The following is a 15991-nucleotide window of genomic DNA, read 5'->3' on the forward strand; positions in this document are numbered from 1 at the left end:
CCATCCACGACAGTGCGTGTGCTTGGCCGGTGAGCGCGTTCCTGTAAGACGTAGAGTCACAAGCTAGCGCGAGGACGCGCTCTCTGAAAGGAGGGAGTAGTGTATCACCCTGGGTTTATAAGCGCAGAAATCACACTGGATAGCGCGCTGGACTTCGGGCAAGAAGGTCGAGGGTTCGAGGCCTGCTCCCTGCTGTTTCATTACAATACTTACCAAACAACTTACCAACTTCACAGCCAATGTCTGCAAGAAAACACATCTTTATACAAATGTAAAACAATATTATGACAGGTTATTAAGGCTATTTACAATAACATACAATATACTACAAGATGCAATATAGTAAAATACCTACCGTCTTGAGGTGGGGTGCCCCATTCAAGCAGTGAAAACAAGGGTGGGAAAACATCAGACAAAACAGATGACGGATGATGGACAGACAAATTCACGCACATTGACCACATGAGACAAACAAGACACATGAAAACGCTTGCCACATCTCCTGCACCGGGACTCCTCCTAACCTTCTCTCACGTCTTAACTGCTTAATGTTACCTTGAATTGTTAATTTCTCTGCCCCCCTACGAATGTTGCGCCTCTTGTCTAGATCAGTGTTGCCTTCAGCCTCTTGTCGAGATCAGTGGTGCCTTCAGCCTCTTGTCGAGATCAGTGGTGCTTCAGGTTCTTGTCGAAGTCAGTGGTGCCTACAGGTTCTTGTCGAAGTCAGTGGTGCCTTCAGCCTCTTGTCGAGTTCAGTGGTGCCTTCAGCCTCCTGTCGAGATCAGTGGTGCCTTCAGCCTCTTGTCGAAGTCAGTGGTGCCTTCAGCCTCTTGTCGAGATCAGTGGTGTCTTCAGCCTCTTGTCGAGATCAGTAGTGCTTTCAGCCTCTTGTCGAGGTCAGTGGTGCCTTCAGGTTCTTGTCGAAGTCAGTGGTGCCTTCAGGTTCTTGTCGAAGTCAGTGGTGCCTTCAGCCTCTTGTCGAGTTCAGTGGTGCCTTCAGCCTCTTGTCGAGGTCAGTGGTGCCTTCAGCCTCTTGTCGAGATCAGTTGTGCCTTCAGCCTCTTGTCGAGGTCAGTGGTGCCTTCAGCCGCTTGTCGAGGTCAGTGGTGCCTTCAGCCGCTTGTCGAGGTCAGTGGTGCCTTCAGCCTCTTGTCGAAGTCAGTGGTGCCTTCAGCCTCTTGTCGAGTTCAGTGGTGCCTTCAGCCTCTTGTCGAGATCAGTGGTGCCTTCAGCCTCTTGTCGAGGTCAGTGGTGCCTTCAGCCTCTTGTCAAAGTCAGTGGTGCCTCCAGCCTCTTGTCGAGGTCAGTGGTGCCTCCAGCCTCTTGTCGAGGTCAGTGGTGCCTCCAGCCTCTTGTCAAGATCAGTGGTGTCTTCAGCCTCTTGTCAAGATCAGTGGTGCCTTCAGCCTCTTGTCGAGGTCAGTGGTGCCTTCAGCCTCTTGTCGAGGTCAGTGGTGCCTTCAGCCTCTTGTCGAGTTCAGTGGTGCCTTCAGCCTTTTGTCGAGTTCAGTGGTGCCTTCAGCCTCTTGTCGAGATCAGTGGTGCCTTCAGCCTCTTGTCGACATCAGTGGTGTCTTCAGCCTCTTGTCGAGATCAGTGGTGCCTTCAGCCTCTTGTCGAGGTCAGTGGTGCCTTCAGCCTCTTGTCAAGGTCAGTGGTGCCTTCAGCCTCTTGTCGAGATCAGTGGTGCCTTCAGCCTCTTGTCGAGATCAGTGGTGCCTTCAGCCTCTTGTCGAGTACAGTATGTCGTCGAGGGATACCATTAAAGTGCATGCTACAAAAACAGAAAGCAGCTACAATAACAGTGAGCTAGCTAACTTAGATAACGTTAGCTCAATAAAACTGTCTGGCTGAGGTAAATAATTAGCTAGCAATGTCAATAGAAAATCTATCTAAAACAGCTTAAATGATTTTCTTAAAGAATACAAATATTTAGTAAAGAAATAGTGTTCTCTTTCCAGTCGTTTTGGTCCTCTGAAGCAGCAGGTAGTCAGCAGGTTGTCACCGTCAAAATCCCCCTCCTTGGAGAGCAATACTGAGGTAATCATTTCAAGCGGACTGAGCGCGCGTTTCTGAGATGAAATAGAACTATAACTACCAGCGCCCTGCTTTATCGCGACCTCTACGAGGTAACCAAGCAACCAGCATAGAAACGGACACTTTGATTCATTATGTAATCCGGTCAGAATGTTGCAGGTTCTAGCAACAGGCCCAGCAAGAGAAGCTAGAACTCTTCGAATCCCATAGTGACAGTAGAGGGGGACACTATTTGGCATGACAGGACCCCCAGATACACTAAATGACCAAAAGTTTGTGGACACCTGCTTGTCGAACAACTCTTTCCAAAATCATGGGCATTCATACAGAGTTGGCCCCCCCTTTGCTGCTATAACAGCCTCCACTCTTCTGGGAAGGCTTTCCACTAATGTTGGAACATTGCTGCGGGGACTTGCTTCCATTTAGCCTACCACTTTGAGGCTGAGCCGTTGTTGCTCCTAGACATTTCCACTTCACAATAACAGCACATACTTGACCTGGGGAGCTCTAGCAGGGCAGAAATTTGGCTTCATGACAAAAGCTGTAGAATTGCAGTGCAACCTCCTTCCTTTGAACATGACCCCCCCCCCCCCCCCCCGCCCCCCCCCCCCGCTTCGAGGCTGTACATTTTTATGTTGTTGGGAACTGGCTTTGGTCTGGTTTTAACTGCCTCACACCTGCGCATATTGTAGCTCCCCCTTAACAGCTGACAGTATAATGTAGTGTAGGTTGCTGTGTGTGTTACCAGGAGGGAAAGAGAGGGCTTTGTGGCTGATGGCAACATGGCAGCTCCTTGTAAGACCCTTCTCACTGGTTGAAACAGATGCATTCTGTATAGGGATTTTCCTGGAAGTATATTATGATATCATATTCTAAACATTGATTGGCTGAATTGATGCTTAAACTGAGCTTGGTTAACTCTTGCAGGGAGGCCCGGGTTGTGTGTGTGTGAGTACGTGTGTGTGCGTACTGTATGTGTTGGCTCAGACAGCAGCCCCCCCCCCCCCCCCCCCCCCCAGTAGCCATAGGAAGCTGCAGTAGAGTAGCTCTCTCCCTGGTCGGGCCCTGCTGCCCTGTTAACACTGAAGACTTAATTACGGTGATCAGGTAATACTGGAGAAAATAGCAGGAATGCTGTCCACATGGCCTTGCTCACAGTAGGATTAGCTGCACGAGCTGCACTGCTCAACATTGGCCAGCTCCCTCTCCCTCCTCCAGAACTTCTCTCACAGCTGCTTTTGTCTCGTGCTCTGAAGAGGTGAGGGGGGACGAGGTGGGGGGCGCAAGAGAAAGAAATAAAAAAAAGAAAAGAAGACTAAGAAAATTAATCTTCTGGGTGCTGGATCTTAATTCGATTTAATGAAGTGGGCTTGAGGTTTGAGAGGCTTTGAGGTCTGAGCGCTTTGACATACACACACACACACACACACACACACACACACACACACACACACACACACACACACACACACACACACACACAAACACACACAGACGGAACTCCCAACTTCTTTAGGTTCCTATTGATCTGTTGGAACAAACCCTATTATGAGCAATTATGTTATTCACCAGCCGTGGCAAATCAATCTCTTTGCTTTCATTAGTAGCTAATAAAAGGAGTTAGCAAATCTGTTAAGCTTAACAGTGATGTTTCCGGGATCTTTGAGTGTGAGATCGGAAATCTCTGTTTCCGTCCCGTTAGTGTTCAGAATGCTTTTGTCTCAACTGATGTTACTCCTGCAGCACTAAAGCTTGTGAAGTACGGGTTTAAGACAAACTGTATTAGAATCAACATCTGTCCATGTTGCTGTCCAATTCTCTGTGGGTATAGTTGATCTTCCAAACAGAGGCCCTTTTGGGATCCTTTTTTGGGGGGGGAAAAGCCTGAATGAATGTGTCATGGCTGTTTTCCTATGGGACCTGTGGGATCTGAGCATCTGTAACTTTCTGGGTGTACTGTAGCTCCCAAAGCATTGACACAGACCCTATATGCTGCTGCAAAAAAAGAAAAACAATCACAAACTGTACCCTCTACCCCACCTCCCCTCCATCTTCCTCGCCCCCAAAAAGAAAACCTCCACCACCACTCCACCATTGGCGGAGAAGCCCATTAATGTGTTCATCTTCTCAACATTTGACAGGTGGAAGTAGAACTTTGGGGTTTACGTTTTAATTATAAAGAATTCCAGATGTGGAAAGGGGCTCATAAATTAGAAGCAGAGCTACTCAAATATCTTCTTTCAAAGGCACCAAGCGGGTCAGCATCTGCTTCTCATTGCACACAATGTTATTAAGGGCCCTGACTAAAGAAAGACCCAAAGTCCCCTGTCTGGCCCCACAATAATTGACACTATTAAATGTGCCTAAACAGATTTAGAGCGTCCAGAAAAGTTACATTTGTCTTGAAATGCGAAGGGAAATGGAAGAGAAGGAGGAACCAAGCACCTAATCTGTTACGTATAAAATATACATTTTTAGAAAAAGGGGAAAAGAAAGGAGGGAGGGCAGAAAATGCACAAATACAAACAAATTAGCCAGGTGCCTGTGTGTAGGAATGTTGGAAGGAGGTAGGGACAGGAGAAGAGAGGAAGGGGGGGGGGGGGGGTACGGACGGAGGCAGGGAGAGGAGACGAAAGGGAGGGGTTATGGAGGTTTGAAACGTTGTTTTACCGCTCTCCAGCCCATGTTGTTGGTACATGAGCACATGCATGAAAAAAGCATCAGTCACAACAGACCAATCATCTGCTATTCTGGTTCTTTCTGTTGATCTTTTCAAACACTATAATGCATGTTCTCTCTTGGATAGTGAGAAGCATTGAGAGGAAAGTGTTTCTCTATTCTCTCCCATGACTGATTCACTGGCCCTTGTTTGGGAGTGGATTAATTTACTAAGGTATTAGAACAGTCGGGGGAGGTTCTCTTCTGCACTGTTCAACCAATCCAGTAAATGTGGAGGAGGAGTTAACATGGAGTGTCGCCTTGTTAACTTCCAAAACCGGAAGTCTCATCTCATCACAGGTTCTCTTTCTATTTATCCTTAAACCGGAACATCCGGTTGTTGGGGACTCGGCAGAGGCTATGGACAGCCATGCTTGAAGCTTTCCCTACCTTCTCATTGGCAGAAAAGAAAAGTAAAAGGGAGGTCCTTGCAGAAGATTGGCTGAGGTGATTCTGTTTGTAGTCTGCGGTTGCCCAGTGGGTGCATGGACGGTGCCGGGGGTTGGGGGGGTTAGGGTCAGAGGGCCTCGCTCGGGTCGGTTGAGGGTGTGATGTCTCTCCCCGGCATGGTACCCCAAAAAAAGACACAAATAGAAAAAAAAGAAACACTCCCCCTTCAAAAAGCAGAGCCGGATCGGCAGAAGTAAAGTGGGCAGGAACTCTCAGGGGTGTGATTGAAAGGGTGAGAAGTTAATTTGGCAGCTTTTCCTTCTCGCTTTGCTAATGTTTCCTCTCAGGACTAAACACCCCTACTTCCCCCCACTCACCCTCCACTTTCCCTCCCTCCAGCCCAGACACCCCACCAATGTCATGGCTCTCTTCTCCCCAATGTGCAGCAGCTTCCAACACTCACCCTTCCCCTCCTCTCTGCATGTCCTGACCTTTACCCCCCTCCCCCTAACCACCCCCCTCCCCAAAAGCACCCTCCGATGCAGCGGTACACATTGACCCGAAACGAAACCTTCTCTCCCCAGGAAACTTCCTGCTCTGAAACACTTTGGCTCAAGTGTGTTTTCTTGTGGGACGTTGGGGGAGCAGGAGGGGGGAGAGGAGTAAGAGGGAGGTGGTGGTGATGTGGTACTTGAGCTAAATGGAGACTATGTTGGTGTATCTTCACGGCCTGTCAATCAGGGACCCCAGGGATTCTGAAGGGGGGAGGGTCTGCTACAGCTCAGGGGAGGATGGAGGGGATGCTGATGGTATGGTATGTGTGTGCGTGTGTGTGTGTTGGGTCAGAAGGCCACAAGGTGTCCTTGCTCTCCTCAGTCACCACGTCCAGGATCACTCCCATCAACAGCAACACTTTCCTGAATCAACATGGACCTAAATATGCTCGCACACATTTCTCATTGGCCAGATCCCCACATGGCTCTGTATAGGCCCAGAGTAATCACAATCATAGACGCAAACCCATGAGTCTCACACAAACCTCTCCTTTAGATCACACATAACACACCCACATTGTTTTACTGTCCTGAAGAGGCCACAGAAAGACTGACCTCTAGGATCATGGGCATACCTGATTTGAAGTTTGAGGGATGATATGAGAGAAGATGGAGGCATTAACATGCCATAGAGCCATAGGAAGCAGTCCATCCATGTGCTAGAGTTTAATGACATTCTAGCTTCTCCTTCTGGAGGCTCCTAGCATAGTGTCTCTGAGCCTACAGTATAGTGTGAGGGTGGAGTAGCCCCATAGAGTTCCACTGGGGCTGATGTCACTTTGGCTCTAAGTCATTTTTCAGGCAGGAACCAACCCTGTTACATGTAGCATTAATCAAAAGTTGTTAGCTGAGGCCACTCGCTCCATGTGTCCATGATCTCACACACACATGACCTCACTCACACGCACACACACACACACACACACACACACACACACACACACACACACACACACACACACACACACACACACACAGGACAGCTTTCCGTAAGTATTGTCCCATCCTTGCCCATAAGTGCCATTGGGGTCCCCATCGCGTGAGCAATCCCTTTTAGACAAAATGAGTCCCATCATTCACAGACAATCTCTTTGGAACAACAGCAGGAATCTCACTCTTTTAGTTTCTGATGTAATTTGATGTGACGTGTTGTCATTGCTGAGAGCATCGAGTAGTTATCTCTATCTTGGGGCGGCAGGGTAGCCTAGTGGCTAGAGCGTTGGACTAGTAACTGGAAGGTTGCAAGTTCAAACCCCCAAGCTGACACGGTACAAATCTGTCGTTCTGCCCCTGAACAGGCAGTTCACCCACTGTTGCTAGGCTGTCATTGAAAATAAGAATTTGTTCATAATTGACTTGCCTTGGATGCATAGGTTTGGGTGTCCATCTGATGTGTTGTAAATGATTTAGGTCTTATATGTTGTATTTCTATACTGTTTTTTTCTGTGTATGACACCTATATACAGTATGTGTATGACACCTATATACAGTATGTGTATGAATGTGTATGAGTGTATATTTTTATGTCTTTACGTGTGTTAGTTAGTGTGTGTGTTTAAATGTGTGTATATGTCTACGTGCGCATGTTGCCCTGTGTGTGCCTGAGAGAGAGTTTAAATGTGTATGTACGTATGTATGTATGTGTGTGTAGCCTCTATGTGGTCCTGTCTGGGCCAGGCAGGGCGGTGGGTGCCGGATGGAGGCAAACACGGCTACACACTGCTAACACGCGGCTAACACACGGCTAACACACTTCTAACACGCGGCTAACACACAGCTAACACGCGGCTAGCACACTGCTAACACACTGCTAACACACTGCTAACACACTGCAGGCAGCGGTGTGAGACAGGCCAGGTCGGCTGGTGACAGTGTGCAGCCCCTTCTCCCACCTCATTTATCTGCTGTGGCAGCGGACAGAATGCAATTTCCTGCGAGGGGGAGGCCGGGGGGGCGGGGTGGGGGGGGGGCCTAGCACATCAAAGGCCCACTGAAAGCTATCAGGAACTTGAGTACTGCCAGCGCTGCGTGCCAACCCGCCAGCCCTCTCCTTTCCTCTCCCCCTCTCCTCTCCTCCTGTGGCACTAGGCCCAGGCTAGGGCACGGTGTGGATTGGTTAAAATACCCATTCATTTACTAAATTAAGACACCTTGAGTGGGCAGCAGCTGGTGCAGTGAGGGCAACCATTAAGCTCACCACAACACCAGGGGAAGGTCACAGTTTAACACACACAGTACCAGTCAAACGTTTGGACACACCTACTTATTCCAGGATTTTTCTTTATTTGTACTGTTTTCTACAATGTAGAATAATAGTGAAGACATCAAAACTATGAAATAATATACATGGAAGGGTGGAGGGACAGTGTATGCTTGTTTGTGTGTGTGACAGTGTGTCTGCGTGAGTTTTCGCTTGTACAGCATAATAATAACCAAGAAAGTGTTAAACAAATCAAAATATATTTTCTATTTGAGATTCTTCAAAGTAGCCACCCTTTCCATTTGTGTTTTTTCATAGTTTTGATGTTTTCACTATTATTCTACAATGTAGAAAATAGTACAAATAAAAAAAAAACCCTGAGTAGGTAAGTAGGTGTGTCCAAACTTTTTTATGGCACTGTACAAGCGCACACTCATGTGCAGACACACTGTCACACACACAAACAAGCACACACTACCACACCCACAAAAACACCCATAAACACACACGCAGCACAAGCTCTTAAACACAAACAAATACCCCTCCACGCTTACATCTCACTTTTGCTCCTGTGGTGGATGGAGAGGGCAGGGCACAACTGGCAGCCTCTACTAAGACCATTTTGTGTGTGTACGCATTTGTGTTGAGCGCTTAATAATGGATGCATCAAATGCACCAAATGAGAAGCAGCTTGAGCTGAGATGCCTCGGCAATAGGGTGCGGAGCACTTCTGCCCTCCTCCCTGCCTCTTCCTCTATCCCACCCCTCTCTCTTTCTTCATCTCTCTTTCTTTTCTCTCTTTCTGATTCTCTCGTTTATGTGGATTGAGTGGGACAGGGGCTTTGGGTGGGTTTTACACATGTGCGTGTGTTAGAGATAGGAAGTAATAAGGCACCCTTTGAATACCAGCTCTCCAACCACCCCTTAGCCCGAACCCCCACTCCTTTCTATGTGGCGTAACAGTCCTTTCCTGAGGACCGGAGGAGGAAATGGGTCTATCCATATCATCACACAGAGAAAGAGTTGCGGGGCCACGTTGCGGGACCTGTACCCCATAGCCTGCTGGGATAGGGCCCACCCCACCCTAACCTAGCCTTCCTTCAGTTTTGGGGAAGCTGCTATGAAAATACTGTTTACCAAGCTAACAATTACTTCACACTGGAAGGTGTTAAGTTACACTAAAGAAAAATAAAAAGTACCTTTGGAATTATCTGGATATCTGCATAAATTGGTCATAAAATGAGATCTGATCTTCATCTAAGTCACAACAACAGACAAACACAGTGTGCTTAAACTAAAACACACAAATTATTGTATTTTTCTTGTCTATATTGAATACATAATTTAAATATTCACATGGTAGGTTGGAAAAAAGTATGTGAACCCCTAGGTTAATGACTTCTCCAAAAGCTAATTGGAGTCAGGAGTCAGCAACCTGGAGTCCAATCAATGAGCCGAGATTGGAGATGTTGGTTAGAGCTGCCCTGCCTCATAAAAAACACTCACAACATGTTTTGTTTGCTATTCACAAGAAGCATTGCCTGATGTGAACCATGCCTCGAACAAAATAGATCTCAGAAGACCCAAGATTAAGAATTGTTGAAAGGATAAAGTTGGAAAGGGTTACAAAAGTATCTCTAAAAGCCTTGATGTTCATCAGTCCACGGTAAGACAAATTGTCTATAAATGGAGAAAGTTCAGCACTGTTGCTACTCTCCCTAGAAGTGACCGCCCTGCAAAGATGACTGCAAGAGCACAGTGCAGAATGCTCAATGAGGTTAAGAAGAATCTTAGAATGTCAGCTAAAGACTTACATACATAAAACACTAAAAAAGAATGGTGTTCATGGGAGGACACCACAGAAGAAGCCACTGCTGTCCAAAAAAAACATTGCCGCATGCCTGAAGTTCGCAAAAGAGCATCTGGATATTCCACAGCGCTACTGGCAAAATATTCTGGGGACAGACGAAACTAAAGTTGAGTTGTTTGGAAGGAACACACAATATGTGTGGATAAAAAAAGCCACAGCACACCAACATCAAAACCTCATCCCAACTGTAATGTATGATGAAGGGAGCATCATAGTTTGGAGCTGCTTTGCTGCCTCAGGGCCTGGACAGCTTGCTATCATCGACTGAAAAAAATGAATTCCCAAGTTTATCAAGACATTTTGCAGGAGATTGTTAGGCAATTGAAGGTCAACAGAAGTTGGGTCATGCAACAGGACAACGACCCAAAATTCTGAAGTAAATCAACAACAGAGTGGCTTCAACCCAATTGAGATGCTGTGGCATGACCTCAAGAGAGGTTGATGAAACAGTTTTGTCAAGAGGAATGGTCCAAAATTACTCCTGACCATTGTGCAGGTCTGATCCGCAACTACAGAAAACGTTTGGTGGAGGTTACTGCTGCCAATGTAGGGTCAACCAGTTATTAAATCCAAGGGTTCACATACTTTTTCCACCCTGCACTGTGAATGTTTACACGGTGTGTTCAATAAAGACATAAAATCATATAATTGTTTGTGTGTTATTAGTTTAAGCCGACTGTGTTTGTCTATTGTTGTGACTTAGATGAAGATCAGATCTAATTATATGACCAATTTATGCAGAAGTCCAGATAATTCCAAAGGGTTCACATACTTTTTCTTGCCACTGTACATTTTCAGATATTAAACACTACCGGGCAAACGTTTTAGAACACCTTTATTGTAACGCTCGTCTGAAGAAGAGGACCAAAGCGCAGCGTGGTACGTGTTCATGATCATTTATTCAAACTGAACACTGACACAAAATAACAAAGTGGAACAAAACGAAACACTTCTGTCTGGTGCAGACACAAAACAGAAAACAACTACCCACAAACCCAGGTGGGGAAAAAAGCTACCTAAGTATGATTCTCAAGCAGAGACAACGATAGACAGCTGCCTCTGATTGAGAACCACACCCGGCCAAACACAAAGAAATAGAAAACATAGAAATAAAGAAACTAGAATGCTAGAATGACATTTCTTTTTTACTCTTTTCTACATTGTAGAATAATAGTGAAGGCAGCAAAACTATGAAATAACACATGGAATCATGTAGTAAGCAAAAAAGTGTTAAACAAATCTAAATATATTTTATATTTGAGATTCTTCAAATAGTGACCCTTTGCCTTTATGACAGCTTTGCACACTAGCTAACGTTAGCTGGCTGGCATTACATATATGATCTGTGTGGTAATGTTATTCATATCTCAGAGCCATTTGCATTTCTAATTATAGGCTAATGTTAGATAGCTAGTTAACATTGAAACTAGCTAGTTATTTCTGGGTAGGAACGTTATGAGATGGGATCATGGTTAATTGTTGTCTAAATAAAAGACTCCACCTTGCGAGTAGCCATTTGTGCCATTTTCATCTTCTAACAAGCTAGAAACCAACCAAAAACATTGTTTATTTTAGTTGCCTGGTTTGCTATATTGACATACTGTGCATTCAGAAAGTACTCAGACCCCTTGACTTTTTTCACATTTTGCTACGTTACAGCCTTATTCTGAAATTGATTACATCGTTTTTTCCCCTCATCAATCTACACACAATACCCATAATGACAAAGCAAAAATAAGTTTTTAGACATTTTTGCAAATGTATTAAACATTTTAAACTGAAATATCACATTTATGTGATGTATTTATATGTATGTACTCAGAACCTTTACTCAGTACTTTGTTGAAGCACCTTTGGCAGCGATTACAGTCTCAAGTCTTCTTGGGTAGGACGCTACAAGCTTAGAAGCTTAGCACACCTGTATTTGAGTATTCAGACTCTTTGCTATGAGACTCGAAATTTAGTTGCATCAGGTGCATCCTGTTTCCATTGATCATCCTTGAAATGTTTTGACAACTTGATTGAAGTCCAGCTGTGGTAAATTCTATTGATTGAACATGATTTGGAAAGGCACACACCTGTCTATATACCAGTCTATATAAGGTCCCACAGTTGACGTATGTCAGAGCAGACAGGATTGAGTCGAGGCATAGATCTGGGAAGGGTACCAAAAAATGTCTGCAGCATTGAAGGTCACCATGAACACAGTGGCCTCCTCCTCATTCTTAAATGGACAAAGTTTGGAACCACAAAGACTGTTCCTATAGCTTACCACCCGGCCAAACTGAGCAATCGGGGGAGGAGGGCCTTGGTCAGGGAGGTGACCTTCCAGAAGGACAGGAGAACCTTCCAGAAGGACAACCATCTCTGCAGCAATCTACCAGTCAGGTCTTTATGGCAGGGTGGCCAGACGGAAGTCACTCCTCAGTAAAAGGCACATGGCAGTCCGCTTAGTTTGCCAAAAGACACCTAAAGGACTCTCAGACCACGAGGGAAAATATTATCTGGTCTTATAAATCCAAGATTAAACTCTTTGGCCTGAATGCCAAGCATTATGGTGGTAACCTGGCACCACTCATTACCTTGCCAATACCATCTCTACGGTGAAGCATGCTGGTGGCAGCATCATGTTGTGGGTATGTTTTTCAGCAACAGGGACTGGGAGACTAGTCAGGATCAAGTGAAAGATGAACGGAGAACCTGCTCCAGAGCCCTCGGGACCTCAGACTGGGGTTAAGGTTCACCTTCCAACAGAACAACGACCCTAAGCACACAGCCAAGACAGCACAGGAGTGGCTTCAGGACAAGGCTCTGAATGTCCTTGAGTGGCCCAGCCACAGCCCGGACTTGAACCCGATCTAACATCTCTGGAGAAACCTGAATATACCTGTGCAGCGGCGCTCCCCATCCAACCTGACAGGGCTTGAGAGGATCTGCAGTGAAGAATGGGAGAAACTCCATAAATACAGGTGTGCCAAGCTTGTAGCATCATACCCAAGAAGACTTGAGACTGTAATTGCTGCTAAAGGTGCATCAACAAAGTAATAAGTTAAGGGTCTGAATACTTATGTAAATGTTTTATTTTTAATAATTTTGCTAATATTTCTACCTTCCTGTTTTTGCTTTGTCATTATGGGGTGTTGTGTGTAGAATGATGAGGATTTTTATTTTATTTTTTCATTTTAGAATACGGCTGTAATGTAACAAAATGTGGAAGTAGTGAAGGGGCCTGGATATTTTCCGAATGCAATGGCCATCTTTGAATGCAAAGTTATTTTCTCAAACTCTTTAGGGACTATTGTGATGAGTCCAATGACCCAATTGAGAGAGATTCTGACTTTTAGTCCATGAGAAGATTTTTTATGATTTTTTAAAGTATTAGCGTTACGTAGTTAAAGAAGGGAATTGTTAATAATTTCATACTTTTTCAAGATATCAATGCCAAACTTAAGATGGTTCATCATGGTAATGTCTTTGATGAACCTAAACAGTTTCAAGTTGATGGTCCATTGTGTAGTGGATTTACAAAGGATTGTACATGTCCATTTCAATCTGATTTACTGATTCATTAATAACTCAGCCATCTCTTAACCAATCCCTTAGCTCTTCTCAAACTAAGTTAAGAGATCTACAATGTGCATACGTACCAAATGTTGTGTTATTATGGGTCACAATACGTTTTTCAAAGGTTTTCTAAAATGTACAGGATGGAGGAAAATCTATCTTGACTAACCTTACGGATCCTTGAGACAAATGTTCAGCATAAGGAAAGACACTGACGTACAAAGTTTCAAGTACATAGGTCAAACAGGGAGGAGGATAAGTGAGTCTTTAAGTGAGACCGCTTAAAACTGTGCCACCTATAGGCCAATCTGTGCAATTCTTTTTGACCAAGTTACTCATGGCCATGGTTTCTGTGAACCCTTAATTATTGCCTACTTCACACATATTTTATTGTATTTTTTGCAAAAAAGAGGATTGTGTACTTCCAGTAGTTAACTACACCAATACATGGCAAAAAAAGTTACTGAAAACAATAGGTAGATTTTACTTTAGTTCTACTACCACCAAGCTACTGCAAAATGTAGTAAACTTACTAGGTGACTAGTTCACTACTCCCCAACACTGCCTTCCTTCATTGCCAGGCCTCTAACATGTGAAGAGCAGTAGAACCTAATTGTTTCTATTTAGATTCCTGGAGATCTTATGTAATGTTTCCACAGATATTAAACAAGCAAGATACTGTGCTTTTAGGTAGACAGCTGGTGGAGGTGACAATAGGGTCTCTTTCATTTGCATGCATATGTCCACCCTCTCATAGCCTCCATGTAACACGTCTGCCATGATGGTGAAGATGGTCAACAGCTTTTGAACACCATCTGTATCTTTTTAGTCATCATCCCAAACATTTTCTCAACATTTTTGCAACGTATGGAAACCCTTATACGCAGCTGTGAAAACAGCCAGACCAAACCTCTGTAGATTCAAAATGGCCTCGTCTTTATGACCACTGAGATGGCAGGGCTTCCGCTGGAACATTCTATAGGATTGACCACCAGCTGCATAGCGGGCAGGTCTATCTACAGGGTATCACTAACAGGATGGCTGGCTGGCCTGGGGAATGCTTTTGTCTTAAAGGCCCAATGCAGAAGTTTTTTAATCAATATCAAATCATTTCTGGGTAACAATTAAGAACCTTACTAGCTTGGACTTCATCCAGTTTGCGACATATTATATTCTATAATATTATAATCAGAACATTCTAAAATCTGAATAAACAAAATATGTGCATTTTCACACCAGTCTTGTGTTTCCACCAAACGGATTTGTTGCAGATACAAATCAGTGGGTCATGACGAAGTGCAACATTAACTTTTTTACTTCAGTTTTCATGTACCAAATAAAAATGTATGTTTCCATCACATTTTCAACTCCATCAATAGTTGTGTCACAAAATTGGTTGCGATAAACAGCAAATGTGCCTGCTCTGGTCTTGGTACGTGTGTTCTCAGATACAGCTCTCAGATACAGTGCAGGTAGGCTACTCTACATGATGACATTATGAATAAGAGCAAGAATATATATATATTTTCTTCAGAACAGCAGTCAAGCATCGATCATCATGTCACCAGAATAAGACCCTCGGTATTTATTGGAAAGGAGCATCAAGCTCATACCATGCATTTTCACCACCCTGTGATGTTCATTATAAATGATTTAATCTGTAGCCTAATAAACTGCTTAGTTTCCCGAGTTGTAGTGGGAGGACCACACACCATGTCATCGCCTGACTCCAAGTTTTTATATGGTATGACTTTACTCGCATAAAACCTGTGATTGGAAACGTATTCAGTGTAATAGATTTCCATTAAAATTAGCAAAAAACAAGTATTAATCAAGCAAAAACTTTGCTGGGACTGTCTGGGAGTGTTCTGAGTCGGGAGGGTAAAACTGAAAACTAGCTGTTATTGGCAAAGAGGTTTGGAACTCTCTCTGTTATTGGTTAATTAACCAATTTACCGGATGGCGATGTCGGCATGGAAAGCTGAAACTCCCGCCCATGGAAACCTGCTAATTAGAAGGTCCTGTGTAGGATTAGATTTTTAAGAGGCAACTATCAGGAAATATCACAGATGAAATGTTTTCACACTTTTACAGTGTTAGTTTCAGCTGTTGTACAATATGATATAAAACACAGGAAAAAACTGAATTTTGATTCCACTGGACCTTTAAGAGATCCAGACCCCACATTAAAGTGTGTGTGGGGTCATAAGTGACCTCCCCCCCTCTCTCTTCCTGCTTTCCTCTCCCCATGCATTTCTGCTTTTCTACAAGGACCACCTTTTCATGTCTTTCAGTGCCAGCTCTCAGAGGTACTCAGAGGCAAGGTTAACCAGGTTAATTTAAGGGAAGGGGGTTAGGGATGGAGTTGGGTTTGGTACCAAGGGGTGGGGCTGGGTGGGGAGTTAGTCGCTGGAGGTGGGATCCCTTATCAAAGCCATCAGAAATGCCTTGTCGACAGCCATTCATTGGGCTGGGGTAAAATAAACTAACCCGTCCCCACAATGACTGAGTGTTGGGCAGATAACAGTGGGCCGTGGGGGTGCCCTCTCTCCTTTCTCTCCACGTCTATCACTCCTTACCCTGCCTCTCCATCTTTCTTTCCCGCTCCCTCTCTCTGCCTCTTTCTGTCCCTCTCTCTCTGGCTGGTTATGTGACTGA

Source organism: Oncorhynchus mykiss, chromosome 19 (assembly GCF_013265735.2).
Source record: "Oncorhynchus mykiss isolate Arlee chromosome 19, USDA_OmykA_1.1, whole genome shotgun sequence".
In the NCBI taxonomy this organism is placed as follows: domain Eukaryota; kingdom Metazoa; phylum Chordata; class Actinopteri; order Salmoniformes; family Salmonidae; genus Oncorhynchus; species Oncorhynchus mykiss.